Source organism: Pinus tabuliformis, chromosome J (genome assembly GCF_031772625.1).
Source record: "Pinus tabuliformis cultivar Carrire ecotype Pingquan chromosome J, CPIR1, whole genome shotgun sequence".
Lineage (NCBI taxonomy): Eukaryota > Viridiplantae > Streptophyta > Pinopsida > Pinales > Pinaceae > Pinus > Pinus tabuliformis.
The window spans coordinates 460874030-460891208 of NC_142295.1; the positions used below are offsets into that span (position 1 = coordinate 460874030).

The 17179-nt window shown below is 38.2% G+C and overlaps 1 pseudogene; it reads right to left on the reverse strand.

Annotated features, from left to right (window-relative positions):
* Nucleotides 1-8695: 8695 nt before the first annotated feature.
* Nucleotides 8696-9753, reverse strand: LOC149227827 (serine/threonine-protein kinase BSK1 pseudogene; annotated as a pseudogene).
* Between the last annotated feature and the right edge of the window lie 7426 nt (nt 9754-17179).

The window sequence follows — 17179 nt, forward strand, 5'->3', positions numbered from 1 at the left end:
TATGTTCAAATTTGTACTCGCTTTTTTATTTTTTTTTGAAGGGTATGTCGTGTGTTGGATAGTAGTAGCGTCCAATAAAATTGACGAGGCCGTTGGGTTCTTGTGATCATTTTCTTTGCATTTTCTTACCGTGGCAGACTTTTATCATGAGATGTCTTTGGAGCGTCATAATATTCAATGAACTTGAATTCATTTGTTGGGTTTTGGATTGGTTTTCTTTATTTGTTCTTTACTGCGTTTTGTGCTTGAGAGCAGTGATTTTCAATGAACTTAAATGGATTTGTTAACATTTGGTTTATTATTGGTATTTTTTTGTTTTTCTATGTGTATTAGGATGAAAAATTAAATATTTTCTTATCACTATTTAGTTGTATTATTGAAATAGTTGCATTATTGAAATGTGATATATATCTATATCTATATATATATATTTCCTTTTAAATTTATATATAATGTTATTTTTTATTTAAGTTTTACATTATATTTTGAATTCATGACCGGAGAATCCACAGTTTTAAGATTTTTGTATCAACGTTTCGAATCCCAAATGGGATCCATCATCAGGATAATATAATTTTGTAATTATATTTTTTTTCTGGTTAAAACTATTCTATTATATACAGAAACAGATAACAGTTACATCACTACAAAACAGAAAGAACCAGCTGCCTGGAAGTAATGGCAGTCTGGAACAGCTGAGACTGCAGTGTCCGAGGACTTAACCAGACCAAAAATTAAACCAACCCTCGCAGGGGCGCCAGTGGAGCAGCAGACTAATCCCGCGCAGGGGAGACAAACACTTCCCATCCACAGAAAAAAGATTCCAAAACCCAAACATTGACAATTTGCCATCAGCATTGGCACAGAGACAATAACATATATCCAGAACATAATCAAAAACAGCAAGAGAGGCTGAATGCCCTCACAGTGGTGCCACAGAGACCTGGAACGAAGGCGCATCTATTCTTCAGGTTCCGCCTCCACCACCCTACACCACCCGTATTCCGCCACCTCCGCTGCAGTTGGAGCGTTCTCCATATTGACATCTTCTTTTTGGCTGGTCATCGCCTCTTGAGCCAGAGGCCTTTTTGAGACATTCACAGGATCTGCAGAGGGCGTCTTCATGGCTTCCGCTGAGCTGTCTGGCTGCTTCCCCCGACTGTCTTTAATATCACTGCCATCAAGGGACTCTTCGATGAAGAGAACCCACGCATGGGCGTTGATCTGGGGACAGTTCAAAGAAGTGTTGAAATTGAAAATGGCAGAGCCGAAGGCAGGCGAGGAAGCGGAATCAAGAGCGCTAGAATCCAGGAATTGACTGGACTGAAGGGGGTTAGCTTCAAGGGTGCGATGGCATTGGCAATGGGGAGAAATTTCATCTACAGGAGGGCGCGAAGATCCTCCACGAGAGGTGCCTCGACCGCTGAGCATTCGCTGTCGAGGCCGAACCATGATTGCAAGGCCCAAATGTATAGAGCGCAGAGCGAAATTGAGAACCAAAACAGTCTCGGGGAGACCACGAACAGGCGGGGGGTTAGCCCAGACAGAAAGGCAGCCACTTGGAGCTGCTCACAGCTCCAGAGGTTGCATAAACATACCCTGAGTTTGAACAATGAACAGACCGTAAGTATGCGCAGTGAAGCCCAACCCACAACTGTATTTATCATACCTGCCTGCGCCTCGAAGCCCGCCCGCCATTACTGCAACCTTCATGGGAGCCAAGGAGCCGGACCCTGGCTTGCGTACAGAGGTGGACGGAGCATTAAAGCTCCCCTGGTGTATGCCAAACAACCCACTCCTGCGCGGCTGATAACAGGCCTGCTCCCATGTGGGATCCTCGCTGCTGCGCATGGCTGGCAGGTGGCCGCCTTTAATCGCGCGTCCCATCCCTTTAATCACCCGCATCCGGGGATAATTTTGTAATTATATTAAATAGATGTAAAAACATAAATTAAAAATATAAACTAATTAACATTTGAAATTTCATAAAAAAATGATAAAAATATACTAGCATTTTACATTTATAATTGTAAGAATCCCAATTTTCATCCAATTTTCATCCTTCTCCCCTTTCTCTCAACAAAATTCAAATTCTAAGTTGATTCAACTTCCACATAACACATTAAAGTGATAGGATAACCTACTATTGTAGTGCCAACGTTAGCTCGTGTTGCTAATTAACAATTCCTAAATCTTTTATTCATTTGGTGTACCTTTGCACCTTTAGGAACAATTATATCTATCTTGAGATAATACTTTATATATTTATATATAATATCATTATTTAATCAATAGAAAATGTGTTGTATCGAAGTGAACGTAGACCTGACTCCCTCATCAGAAGGCAAGGCAATATAGAGAGAGTACAATAGTTTACTTTTTGTAGTGAATGTTTTATGTTTTGATCCTTTTAGTGAGAATCCAAAGGAGGAGAGAACGTGGGAGTTGTTCTTACATAATCCCAGAAGAGTCCTTATCATCTACGATAAATGTTGGAGCAACTCCCTAGCCATGTGTCCTAGTCAACAGGCTATGCATTTCACACCAAGGATGCATAGCATATGTTCCACCAAAAAATCAACCAATGGTGTGAAGAACCACGTGTTGTAGATCAGTTTGAAAAGTCAAAAGATGAGAAGGTCGATCATCACACCTTTGTAGAGTCATGGGGATAGGGCAGATGGTTTTCACAATTCCCCTCTTACGGAAGGAAAAATACATAGAAGTATGTTTTACAACATATGTCATGGGGCATCCTTATGATGATTGTAGATTCCAAGAATATTTTGAAATATGATAGTCCAAAGAGGTCAAATAATTGACTTCTCTCTTGACTATCAGATTTAGAGATATTCTCGAAATCTGCAGTTTAAAAAATGTCATGGTAGATGGATGTTCGTTTGTTATTTTCTTCAACAACATAAGAAAGAAAACTTTTGACAAAACGCCATCCTACACATTATACTATAAGCAAGGGATGACAATGTTTTGGTAACTCCTATGGGAATATCTAAACTAGCAATACAATGGATTATAGAGGAGACTTCCTCCTCTCTTTTTAAGTGAAAGTAGTCCAAGTGTTTCGAGTTTAGCAACTCTAAAATGCACACCTTATGCATTTGATATTAACAACATCCCTAGAGAATACCAACAAAATTTTGAGATAGCAGTTTAGTGGTGATGCATGATTTGTTCAGCGCGATAAAAGTTACTACTCTTTATTCCAGAGGAAATGAGTGGGCACAATGAATTTACATGAAGAAATAGGATTTGTGCTTAGAAAGGCTCAATCTCTTTCTATGGAACATTGGGGTTTCAAACCTAAATCAAGAAGCGTTATAAAAATAAAATAAAATCCAACATCTTGGATTTTAGCTTACTCTTGAAAAAGAATCGTGATTGTCGTTGGTAGTATAGAGGTAGTCATTTGTTTTTTCAATAGAGATGAAGCTCTCTCTTTCAATGAGATTAGAGTTTAATGGGTTTTCTAGAAGTGAGTTCTATATGCTCCTATTTAAATGAAATAATGGATTCTGGTGCTACCTTTAATGTTCATCAGTATGGTGCAAAAGGTGATGGCACCACAAAGAATAGCAAGGATTTTCTGGAAGCTTGGAATGCAGCTTATTGGGAGCTATGCCAACATGTGTAGAACATGGTGATAAGTCTTTTATGTATTTCGAATCTTACACATATTGAGCCTTATTGACCCTAGCTAACTCAATATAGGTATAGTTATTTTGTTATAAATATATACTCTAACAAATGACACATGAAGTAAAGAGATCTAAGAAAATCATTAAATGAGATGTTGAAAATGGAGACAAATATGTCCACTATGTGAGAGTGTGATGCAGAAAGGATAGAGAGGTACTAGACACAATAGAGATATTGGAGTATCAACTCATATTGGATGATGGACATATGTAGGTTAGGTTGTGTGAAATAAAATAGACTTATTACAATATTTTTCTATGAGTCACACCTATTGTAGAAAGTCTATATGTTATGCTTTAAGTTGATTTAGTGGTCCTAGATAATATATGTACATGGTAATACCATGAGTTGGAGTGTGTATTGTACCTAGTCAATTTTGATGTAAGCCTAATGAGACATGTATAACCCCATGTAGTTTTTGGTTATCTTAAAACCACCTTGTAAGTACAAGTTTGTGGTAAGTCAGAAACCACTTTGCGCTACAGGTTTGTTGTAATCCAATTTGTCAGCTAACCTTCAACCATGCTTAGGGTTTTTTCCATTGATCTTCAACCATTCTTAGGGTTTTCTCGGTTGACCATAAACCATACTTAGGGTTATGTCAGATGATTCTACACCATGCTACAAGAATCCTTTTCAACTTCTCTCTCACAAGCAGTTTCTAGCTTACCACAAACCTGCACTATAAAGTGATTCATGGATTACAACAAACCCGCAATTACAAGGTGGTTTTGTTATTACCACAAAATACATAAGGATATACATGTCTCATCAAGCTTACATCACAACTAACTTGGTATAATATACACTCCAACTCGTGGAGTTACCAAGTACATACATTATTTAGGACCACTGCATAAACTTAAAATACAACATATAGACTTCTTACAATAGGTGTGACTCACATAACAATATGGTAATGAGTGTGCTTTTTTTAATGAGGAGCTAAATGAAGAAGTATATTATTTCTAGCTAGAAGTATTTGTAAAGAAAGATCAAAATAAACTTTTTTGTGAATTAAACAAAGCATTATATGGATTAAAATAAGCACCAAGATCTTGGTATGTGAAGATTGACTCTTTCTTCCTTAAGAAATGTTTTATGAAAAGTAAGAGTGATCCTAACTTGTATATCAAATCAAATTAGAAGGGGAATGTTTCATCTTTAATTTCCATGTATGTTGATGATCTTATTATAATAGCCAATTCATCTTATTTAATTGATTAAGTTAAAAAAAAGTTGTCACAAATTTTTGAAATGAAAGACCTTGGTGAATTGCATTATTGCTTAAGTCTTCAAATCTAGAGAGAAGTTAGTCGGACATTGGTTACATAGAGAAAATATATAAGAGAGTTACTCAAAAGACTCAAATGGATCAATGTAAGGAAATATCAATACCTTTAGAAAAGAATGCTAAACTCTATAGTGATAATGAGACAAGAGAGGTGGAAGGTACACTATATTGTAAGTTGGTGGGAAGTTTAAACTATCACACTACAACTAGGTTGGGCATAGCATATTCAATTATAATTATGAGTTATTTCATGGAAATGGCTCCTGGAAGCCACTGGAAATAAATGAAGAGAGTCCTTTGGTATCTAAAAGGGACTATTAATTTTAGTATTAAATATGCAGATGATTTTGATGTTGAGTTGATAGGTTATTCTATTTCCAATTGGGCCTGAAATCTTCATGATAGAAGATCAACTTTAGGATATGTATTTAGCCCTGGATCAATAATTGTGTCTTGGAGCAATAAGAAACAACCAATTGTTTCATTTTCATCCGCTGAAGCTGAGTAAAAATATTTGTGCATTACTACTTGTGAAGCAATTTGGTTGAGGCTAGTTATTGAAGATGTGAGAGAAGAACAGAAAACACCAATGAATATCAAATGTGATAATCAATTCTCCATCAAGAAAACAATCTTGTATATCATGCAAGATCAAAACACATTGATTCTCACTATATTTTTTTCAATGCAATCTAAGGAGTTTAATTTAGTCTATTGTATAACCAAGGAATAGGTGGTTGACATCTTTACATAGCCTCTTGGAAATTCAAAATTTTAGTTAGGTGTGGTAGAGAACACATTTCTCCATTAAGGGAGGGTATTACAATAATGGAGAATTATAGAATTTGCTATTATTAGAGATTGTAATGTTTTGTTAAATATTTGTTAGGAATGAGTGTCCTAATTAGACCTCAATAGTTTCAAGATCATGTTTTTTGGGAGTTTGTTCAAACTACTAAACTATATTGTAATTCTATATATTTGTTTGATTGCTGGCTTGATGAATGTTAGTGTCAGTGGTCTCTAGTGTGAGCATTGTCCCACGTGAGAGGTGCAACGCATCTTCCAGTCATTTTATCTTTCATATCATATGTTTGAGATTAGGTTGTTAGGAAAATTTACATATAATAATATAGATGAAAACAAGGTTTTACCCTTGGATGAAAGTGTATTCTTGCTTGAGTAACTTTTTTTTAATTGTGTAGTGAAATTTTATTGTCTATTTTGAAGGTATTCAAGTAGAGAAAATGATTATTAATAAAATAATTTTAGTTGAAAAAAATGTAAAATAAAAAAAAAATGGTTAAGTATTGTATAGTTTTCCAAATTGGTATATGAAAAAGTTGTTTATTGACATTTTTTCATAATTATTTTTTATTAAAAAAAATAATATATTATTGGAAAAATTTTGATGATGGAAATTGTGATTTTGAAAATAATATTTTATAAATTTATAAATTTTCTATTGTAAATAAATTTAAAAGAGTTAATTTTTTAACTAATGATTGGTAGATATTATATTAATTAAAATATGTGGTAAATATATACAATAGAATTACAACCAAGAAAGAGTTTGGTAAAGAGGTCACTAGTTTATTAAAACAAAAAACTTGGCTTATAGATATCTAGTATAGATGGATAGGAAATCAGTAGTCCAAAAAAATATTGTATAGTATAGGTCTCTTATTATATATGGAGCATTCGCATATTTTCAAATACAATAGAATCAATCTGATTTAATATTATTGCCCATCATTTTAGTTGTTGCCAAATTAGCCTCAGTAAATAGAATCAATATGATTTAATCTAATTACCCATTGTTTTAGTTGTTGCCTAATTAGTCTCAGGTGCCTAAACATCTAGGTGTTCAAAGACTACATGTTCTTTTTTCCCTATTATAGAATTTGTTGTTGAAGAAGAATTCTAAGACTCAAGCTAATATTTGTATGACAGGATGTCAAATTTTCCTTGAAGCACCTCACTTTCACCTTCAACACTCTTTAAAATTTTCTTCTATTAAATAAGAACACCCATATTTGCTTCCACTTGAGCTGTTAAATTGACATATTTGACTTGAGTTTGTGGAATAAGATCTTATAGGTCATGAATCATCTCCTCATGCCACTAAAGGAATTGTATCATCTCTTAAGTTTCCCAATTATCTATCAAAAAAATAAAGAAGAGTAGAACACATACTAAAAGATATGAGCATAGAGAGGTTGAGAGAGAATGAACATGTTGAACAAAGTGAGGGCATTAGACTAGGGAAATAAGGTTTGTTGTATTGCTTCTAAATGATTAAGAAGGATTCCTTTCCATATCAAATTTTGATAATGCACACTCAAAATTGTATTCACATGAAAATAATAATACAATATAAATACATCAAGTTATGTCTCGAGATAACTAGTCTATCTTGGACATACAATCTCTTGGTTGAGTGAATATCTCAACCACACACCAATCTAGGAAGCTAACTAGTTGGAGAGAATCTCTCAACCAACTAGACCTCAAAAAACTCCTAACTAATAGGAACATACTCATTCTAGAATTGATGAGCACACCAAAGACAAGTAGGAATTATATTTTCCAAGTCCCCCCTTTAATGACTACTTGTCTCGATCTCAATCAACAAAGTCTAACTGTGGTCCTAATGTTTACAAACATGATCAAAAAAATATTCTTACGTTCATATAAAGGAACAACCATCTATCAGAATGCATGAGTACCAACCACTACAATTTCCAGTCTACTAGGATGTCCTTCATGTACATGGTTCAGTCAACCATTATTTGCATACCTATACCTATACCTGTAAATCCCCCTCCATCATCATCATCATGGGTTTTCTCAGATTAACCATAACCATGCTCTGGGTTTTATCGACTTACCCTAAACCATGCATAGGGTTTTGCTGGCTAACCTTAAACCATGCTTGTAGGAATCCCTGTCCACTTCACTCTCGCACATGGTTTCTAGATTACCACAAACCTACATTGCAAAGTGATTTCCTAATTACCACAAACCTACACTTACATACATTGTCACAAGTTTTTTCTAGCTTACCACAAACCTACACTTCCAAAGTGGTTTTAATATTACCACAAACTTTATGGGGGTACACATGCCTGATCAGGCTTACGTTACACACTCCAAGTCTTAGAGTTACTGGTACATACTTTACAAATACCACTACAAAACACCATATACTTGCTTACAATTAAGATGTGTGACTCATAATACAACATGTTAGTGAGTCTATTCCACAAACTCACACAAACTTTCACCTTTTTTTTCTTCATCCTTTAACCTCTATTGTTGCTCTACCACATTTATTGAAATTATTCATATTATCGACAACATTGTCTTTAGCATTTTCAGTGACACTTCCCAATAATTTTCTTAGATTATTTCCATATTCACAAAGGTGTGATTGGCTAGAGTAGCCCATTCTTGATAAGAAATGCAGAAGACAGAAGTTTGGACAAACACACGGGAGCTCACAGGTGCAGATCACCAAGAGCTCCCCCAGCAAATGCATTCGCTTCATCTTATTCACTAATCATCAAGAATTAAATAGATATATAGGCAAAAACAGATTCCTAATTAATAGGAACTGAATGTCAAATAAAGAGTAAATCATAACTACGTAACCTATTCTCCATTAATTTCTAACATCCCCCCTTAATGGAGAAAGGGACATAAACAAGATTCAGATGCAAGAACCCACGCTAGATTTGCACCTTCAAGAGGAATGAACGGTTGTTTGAGATCCGAACTAATGAATGCAAGAAAACATAAATGGACAGAGAATATGGAGAGAATGCACGATGGATCTAGCTTAAGTAAGATTGGTGGTTCATATTGTAAACAACGTGAAGCAATGCGCACAAGCTCAGTTCCTTCTTCTGTTGGAAATTTCCCTTCTAAGTGGGAATCCATTAGTAGTAGCATATTTTTTCCCCGTATCAAATCAAGAGCATGGCTGGGAGGAATGTGCTTTCCACTTAAGAGATCCAAAAGAACAGTGCCATAACTGTAGATAACGCTTTCAGGTGTGACCCTTCCAGTTCTTAGATATTCAGGAGGTGTGTAGGCAAGATTTGTGATGTAGCTCTTTCCATCTCTGTTGTTTTTCATAAGCCTGAAGCATGAAAGACGAGGGTCCCCCTCTTGATCAAAAAGCACCCTGTAGGCATTTAAGTCATGGTACAGGGGTCGGCCTTCATTACTACAATGCTCTAAGGCTTGAGCAATGTAAAGGGCAACTCTCAAACGCATAGCCCATTCCATTGTCTGCTTCTCCCAGTGAAGAAAATGTTTTACAAGTGTGTCATTAGGCATGTACTCTGCAACTAAAAGTCGTTCATCTCCTTTACAGCAATACCCTATTAAATTGACCAGTCTCTCATGCCGCAGTCGCCCAACTCCCCAGGCTTCATCCACAAGCTGTTTGGCATCAGGCCAAGCTACTTTGGGAAACTTTTTCACTGCAATCCACTGATTGCTATCCATCCTTCCCTTATAGACAACATTGGGAGCCTTCTTTCCACTTTCGGACACGATATTATCAGAATTGAAGTAATTTGTAGCAGCTCTGAGCTCCTCAAGGGAACACTCTGTGAATGGTGGAATAGAATCAGGTTCAGGATCATCTCCATTTTCTTCAGGCCTCGTGATTTCTACAACCTGTTCCTTGGGAGGGGGTGAGAGATAATGCCTTGAAGGGCAACAACCCATGCTTTCGCTGCGCAACTCTGATCCACGCCCAGTGAAGTTGAAATCTGTAGAATTGGTAACTAGCGGTACAGGCACCTTCATTCTCGTTGTCCAGTCAAGCGGAGTTCTCCCAGGACCACGATGCCACTGACTTTCATTGTATTGGAGCCCTCCTGCCGGGGCATTCTTGCCTGAATTTGGCAGATCTCCTAAGATCCATTGTTCCAGGAAACACTGCTCATCTGGAAAAGAGCCCGCAGAGCGACTTGCATCTTCTATACACAGATTTGCTTTAGCAATAGAATACTCAGACAACCCAAGATATGATTCCAGAGCAAACAACTGTTTGTCAAACTGTCCGGCGCCATCCTCTGTTTTGTAACAATCGTCTGTCCCACCATCGACCTCAATAGGGGTGTCCACAGGTTTGGCCTTAACAACATCATCAACTGGCTTAATGTCCACAAAGGCAAACTCATTTCCGTCTTCACATATAGAAGAAACTTCTGGGGTATTTATTTCTTGAGCCAACTTGTAGAGTCCGTCTTCATTTGCAGACTTATTTGACATCATCAAGGCTTGCTGAGGCGTACTTTTCACATCCAACTTGTAGAGTCCTCCTATGCGGATACCTGTAGCAATGGGCTTCATCTGATCCAACAAATCTTTAATAATGCAATAAGATTTAAAAAACTCTACCTTGAGGTCCTGATCTGTAATCTTGGACACAGAAATCAGGTTCTTCTTAATGCCAGGAACATACCACACATCATATATATTTTTGATCTTACCATCAGGCAGAGTAACAAGGACATCTCCATGTCCCTTGATCTCGTACCCACCATTATCTCCAAGATAGACTTTTACTCTAGAGTTGGAATTTCTGAACCATTGTTTTTTACCTGACATATGTGAGGAGGCTCCAGAATCCACGATCCAAATATCTGATTCATCCTCCTCAGTAGCAGTGTCACCCTCGGCCATAAATAGTCTAACATCCAGATTCTGATCTAGGTCTGTATCTGCATCTACATCTGCCAAATGACCTGCCTGCCTTTTCTGATTGTACCTCTCTTGATTTGCCTTCTTCTTGCGACAAAATTTAGTAATATGGCCTATCTTACCACAATAAAAACATTCAGGAGCAGAGTCATTTCTATACGAGGTCATACCTTGTGGTGTCATTTCTGATGTGTTTCCCCTCCTCTGATCAGCCATCGCTCTCCCTTTTGGCTTGAACTTTGTTATCAATGCAAGATCTGGATCTTGAGGCTTGAGAGACGACCTCCTTTCCTCTTCATGTAGCAGAATTCCAGTAAGCTCTTCAAAACTTGGGGGGTTTTCCCTTGCATTCAATCCAGTTATAAACATCTGATAGTCATCTGTCATACCGTTCATGGTGATTGTCACCAGATCATAATTTGCCATGGTTTGACCGATATCATATAGTTTATCTTTAACTTCCTTTATCCGAGATAAGAATGACGAAACAGATTCATTCTACTCCATCTTGATTGAGAGGATCTTCTTCCTGAGGAACAAGGTTCGGCTGGTGTTCTTGATTTCATACATGTCTTTGAGAGTTGTCCAAATCTCATTCGCTGTCTTGCAATCCCGAATATGAGGGATGATGCAATCTTTAACTGACAATTTTAGTAGGACCTTTGCCTTCAGCTCCCTTTTCTCCCATTCTTGAGTTGTTGCATTCGTTCCACCATTTGCAACAGTTGGCTTACCTTCATCACCGATGACAATGCTGTAGGTATTCTGACCTTCAAGCAAAGTCTGAAGCTTAAATTTCTAATTTATGTAATTGGAACCATCCAATTTGCTGCTTTCATTTAAATAATCTACCATCTGAGAATTCATCTTGAAAAAAACAGGTTACCCCGGCAACTTAAAAAACGAACAACTCTCGATTATCACAACAATCCACCACTACAACACACGAGCTTCTCCGCTCGACCTCCCAACAGCCTCCACACTCAACCTTCGAGCTATCAAAACTGCGACCTCAGCCTCAGCTATGCAGGCCACATTGCGCCACCGAGAGAGCTGCCACCACGATCCGGGCTCAGAGGTTCACCACCCAATTCGAGCTGCCACCAGGATTAGCACTTCAATTTTGAGGAGCACGCAACAATGCACTTCGGCCTCCGCCAATGCACCACCGCAACGCTCCCAACAATTTCTACCACATGTAGTCAGACGGATCTCCTCCAGCAATTGGCTCTGCTTGCCGGTTCCTCCAACCACGGCAAACTTCCACGATTTAAAAAAAGAAAAAACCACTCAGATCATATCAGACCTCCCACGGAGAACACAATTTCAAAAAACGCTCCCACGGAAAGCACACAGGGCTTTGCAGCACTTTGGCAACCTCCACGCAGCTCCTCCACGCAGTGGTTGTTCCACTAATTTGACCTTTGCTTTTTCCTGTCCCTCATTTCACAAGCAACTACAGCCACGGCGACCTCACCAGCACCAACGTGATTTTCCCTCTCAGATCAGCGATTTTCGGGCGCGATGATCAAAATCGTTGCAAGGGAATGGCCATTCAGCGCGTGGCAAAGGCAGGAACTATGGGAGGCACGACAAGCGCCACCGTAACCTTGAATCTCTGCACCAGATCCAACAGGCTCCCGATTTTGAGCTTGTGCATGCCGAGAATAGCAGACCCGGCCCTGAGCGAGAAGATATGAAACAAAGGGAGTATGCACAACCAAGCTGGATTTGTTAGAATGCACAAACGGTTGCAAAACCCGTGAACTTGATCAGACTGGATAGAAACCAGAGATCCGCCCCAATCCAGATCTTGAGTCTCTTGACGATGGAAAAACTAAGAACTAATCTTTTATTTCCTCACAACACAGGTTCAGATCTAGCTCTGATACCATGATAAGAAATGCAGAAGACAGAAGTTTGGACAAACACACGGGAGCTCACAGGTGCAGATCACCAGGAGCTCCCCCAGCAAATGCATTCGCTTCATCTTATTCATTAATCATCAAGAATTAAATAGATACATAGGCAAAAACAGATTCCTAATTAATAGGAACTGAATGTCAAATAAAGAGTAAATCATAACTACGTAACCTATTCTCCATTAATTTCTAACAATTCTAACAAAATCACTACCCATTGAGCCGACTAAACTCAATAAATAAAAAAATATTGAATAATCCAAAACACTTAACATAATTCCATCTATGGTCAAATACTCCTTCTATCGAGATCTGTCTTGAATTAAGTGCTCCTCAACTTCTCACAACATTTTGAATGGGAGGTTTTCCTTCCTCAGTTCGATACACCCCAACACCCAAATTCAATCTCACAGGGCTCACATCTTAGTTTTCTCCCACTCCCCAGGTGAGTCGCAAGAGATGCTTTTTGTCAGCCCATGCTTGAGACTCCCTCCTAAGCCTGCAGCTGAAAACATGCATGTACCTACAGATGCTTTATTCTTGACATTTATGCGGATAGTCTCACCTTCTTTTAACCTCTGTTAGAACTTAACAGCAGGGTGAATTTCAAATTTTCCATCTTCGTTCTCTTCGCCCTTCTCCTGCTCCCTCCTGATATACTTCTCGTGATCGGAAAGAGAAACATTAAATTCGAAGGCTTCATTCCTCTAAGTAAATCCAAGGCCAGTGAAGGTATGCTTTTCCCTGCCATCTTCACTCTTCAATACAAAATAGCCGGAGGAATCAAAAATAGTCTCAGCAGAGCTCTCCATGTGGCCCGGATAGACATATCAGGCAGCAAAGAGCTCCCCCATGTTTGAATCCTCCAACCGAATCTCACACCTTTCCACAATTTCCACTGCTCAGTGTTCCACAGGAACAGGTTTTCTATTAGCTCCATGCAAGTTGTATCTCCTCAACACAATTAAAATCCACAAATTAAGGATTAAGCCACTCCAAAAACACAAAACTTAGTCAACGGTGAACACTAAGACAATTTCTCCCTCTTTAGCTTTGCCCATAATCAAGTTTTGGATCAATTCTCCATGTCCACCCTCTCGGCCTTCCACGCTCGACAAACTTGACCAGTCTTCTCTTGTCCCTCCCACGGCTTCACGGTCTCATCTCTTGCCTCGTAACAGCGTCAGACTTGCTACTTCTCTCCTTCCACGTTCACCACTGGCTATGGTTCTTCTCACGCTCACCACTACGCATTGATTCCACGACTATATGATTTGAACACTCCACACTGATTTACAATCAATGCCACTACTCCAAGGTCAACCTCTACACACCAGTTGCTCAGGTCTTCCAAGCATGCAGGTTCAATTACGACAGGGATCATATGCAGGTAGGTTTTGATTCGTAACAGGCTTCCATGCATCTCTTTAAAAATTGACTCTCACGCAGTTGGGGTCAACTTAGCAGCGTAAATTAATTTACAACTATTAACCTTCTCATGGCCTCTGAGCAGGGATCGACCTTCTGAATGCCTCCTCTTGCACTCCAGATCTCCATGCTCACCGCACCAACACTCAAACAATAGGTAGCTCAATGTTGGCTCTTTGTTCTTGTTTACAAAACTTCAAAGGCTTGGCCTGACAATGCAATAGATCTAACACTCTTAGCATATTTCGACGTTGCTGGTAGTGACATACGCACGACTTCAAAATTCTAACGCGCTCGACAACCTCTCCCAACAGCGATTTCTGCAACATGCTTCTTGCAGGTAGCTCCATGACACAACTCAACTGGATTCCTCTCCAATCGGCTACACAAGTACCTTAATAATTCAATGGAAAAACAAAAAAATTAAGCAATACAAATATACTCTCTTATTTCCCTTGGAGCATGAGGGCCAGTCCAAAATGGTACCAACTAAAATTTTGATAATGCACGCTCAAAATCATATTCACATTAAAATAATATAATATAAATATATTAATTTATGTCTCGAGATAGTTAGTCTATTTTGGAGATACAATCTCTTGGTTGAGTGAATATCTCAACCACACACCAATACAACCATATAGGAGGCTAATTAGTTGGAGATAATCTCTCAACGAGCTAGACCTCAAAAAACTCATAACAAATAAGAACACACTCATTCTGAAATTGATGAGCACACCAAAAACAAATAAGAATTATATTTTCCAAGTGTTGTATTCTTTCTAAATGATTAAGGATTCGTTTCCATATCAAACCCCAACGAAAGACATCTTCCCAAGTCCTTTGCTACATCATAAACATCCATAATTGAAACCCACCTTAGAAAATGATTTACCTACAAGAAAAAAAATCCATTGCATAAGAGTTAATCCCACCAAGAGCTTGCAAAATTTGATTCACAATGGACGGTGAAGCATGCCATTAGTAGGTGATCCATGAGGAGTCATGTCAATTTTTTGAACCATTTTCATCATAAACATTGACCACAATAATAACAATTAAATATTCCAAAAGTTAAATGAAACATTATGGTATCAATTCATAGTATGCCTTAGTGTTTTTAATAATTTCACCCCTCTTACATTATTGGCAAAAATAATCCACCTAAATATTGTTTCCCCTTAGTACATGGAGATAGAACACAAGACACTTCAATTTCATTAATGGAGAATAGGTTATTGTTGTTACGTAGTTGTGCATTCTACTTTTCTTAGTCATTCAGTTCCTATTATTCAGGGATATGATTTGTTGTCCCTAACAAATTGTATCTATTTAATATTGGAGATTAATGTGAAGCTGGTGTGGCATTTTTCTTGAAGGAGCTCCTGGTGATCTACACCTGTGAGCTCCTCTTGTGTTGGTTTGCCATTTCATGTCTTCCCTGTGCAACTCTTGACATGGTATCAGAGTTGTAGGACTGTTAATCCTGTAAGATGAGTGACAGCACGACTATAGCAGAGTCATCACGAGATTTGGGTGGAAAAGTACAACAAGTGCATTGTAACCCTCCTCACGCTTTCATTTTGGAAACTCGGTGTGAGTTTTTGGTGGACCGTCACGACTCTGACATGTACAGTTGCGAAGAGCTTCACAAGTTCCCTATGGATAAAAGCATCGACTGTGCAAAAGGCTGCATGGAAGCTGAGGAGGCTGGACTTACCCGAGGTGTGGCTATTGTGGTCAGCGTGGAGCATGTGAGTTGTTCACTAGTGTGAAGACGGAAGAACTGAAGAGCACAAAGGCATCACGAGGCACTATGGAGATTGCTCGAAAGCGCACCGTGGAGCCCTGAACTGTGCAGAGGTGAGAGTGTGGAGATCGTGGAAATCGAAAGGTGACCTACAGCATGATGCTATGCAAGAGATTCACTGAGTGTTGAAGGTTTTACACTAAGCCTAAATCGAGGCCACCGCTGCTGCCATCATCATTATCGTGAGCTACTGCCGCCATGCTTTGAGTCTACCATAATCTGTGAAGGAGGAGTGCGCGGTAGATTCTGTAATATTCTGCGCATTGACAATCACGTCAACAGAGACCGTTTGGAACGTTGTGCATTGAACAATCCAAGGAGCCGAACAAGGAGAGCAGTGCCAAAGGACCCGCACAAATCAAGTTTTTTTTTCAACTGCTACTCTGCAAAACTCAGGCATAACTGCCGCTACTCTGTAAAATACTAATATAATTATCGCTCAGATAATTAAGTTTTGTTTTTTAATTAAAGATTTTTTTCTAATCTTTAATTAATATATATATATATATATATATATATATATATATATATATATATATATATATATATATATATATATATATATATATATATATATATATATATATATATATATATATATATATATATTTGGAGTTCTTTTTTTTTTTATTGAAGGGATTATTATCTAATATTAAGGGGGCGCTTTTCCTTTTTTTTTTTAAAAAGAGGAATTTGGGGTCAACATTTTTTTTTGTAAAGGAGATCTGGGGTTTCTTTAAATTATTGAAGGTTTTATTCATTCAAGATGAATAATCAAATTGTTGAAGCTTATCTCAATGAGAGTAATAAGCTTGATGGTTCCAATTACACCAATTGGAAGTTTAAGCTCCAGACCTTGCTTGAGGGACAGAATGCCTATGGCATTGCCACCGGTGATGAGGTCAAGCTGACTACTACAGCTGGTGGATCGAATACAACAATTCAAGACTGGGAGAAAAGGGAGATGAAGGCAAAGGTTCTTCTCAAGTTATCAATCAAAGATTGCATCATCTCTCACATTCGAGATTACAAGATAGCGAATGACATATGGGCAATTCTCAAATAGATGTACGAGATCAAGAACACCAGTCGAACTTTGTACCTCAGGAAGAAGATTCTCTCCATCAATATGGAGGAGAATGAGTTTGTTTCTTCATTCATATCCTGGATAAAGGAGGTTAAAGATAAACTAACTGATATCGGTCAGACCGTGGCGAATGATGATCTGGTGACAATTACTATGAATGGCATGACAGATGATTATCATATGTTTATAACAGGATTGAA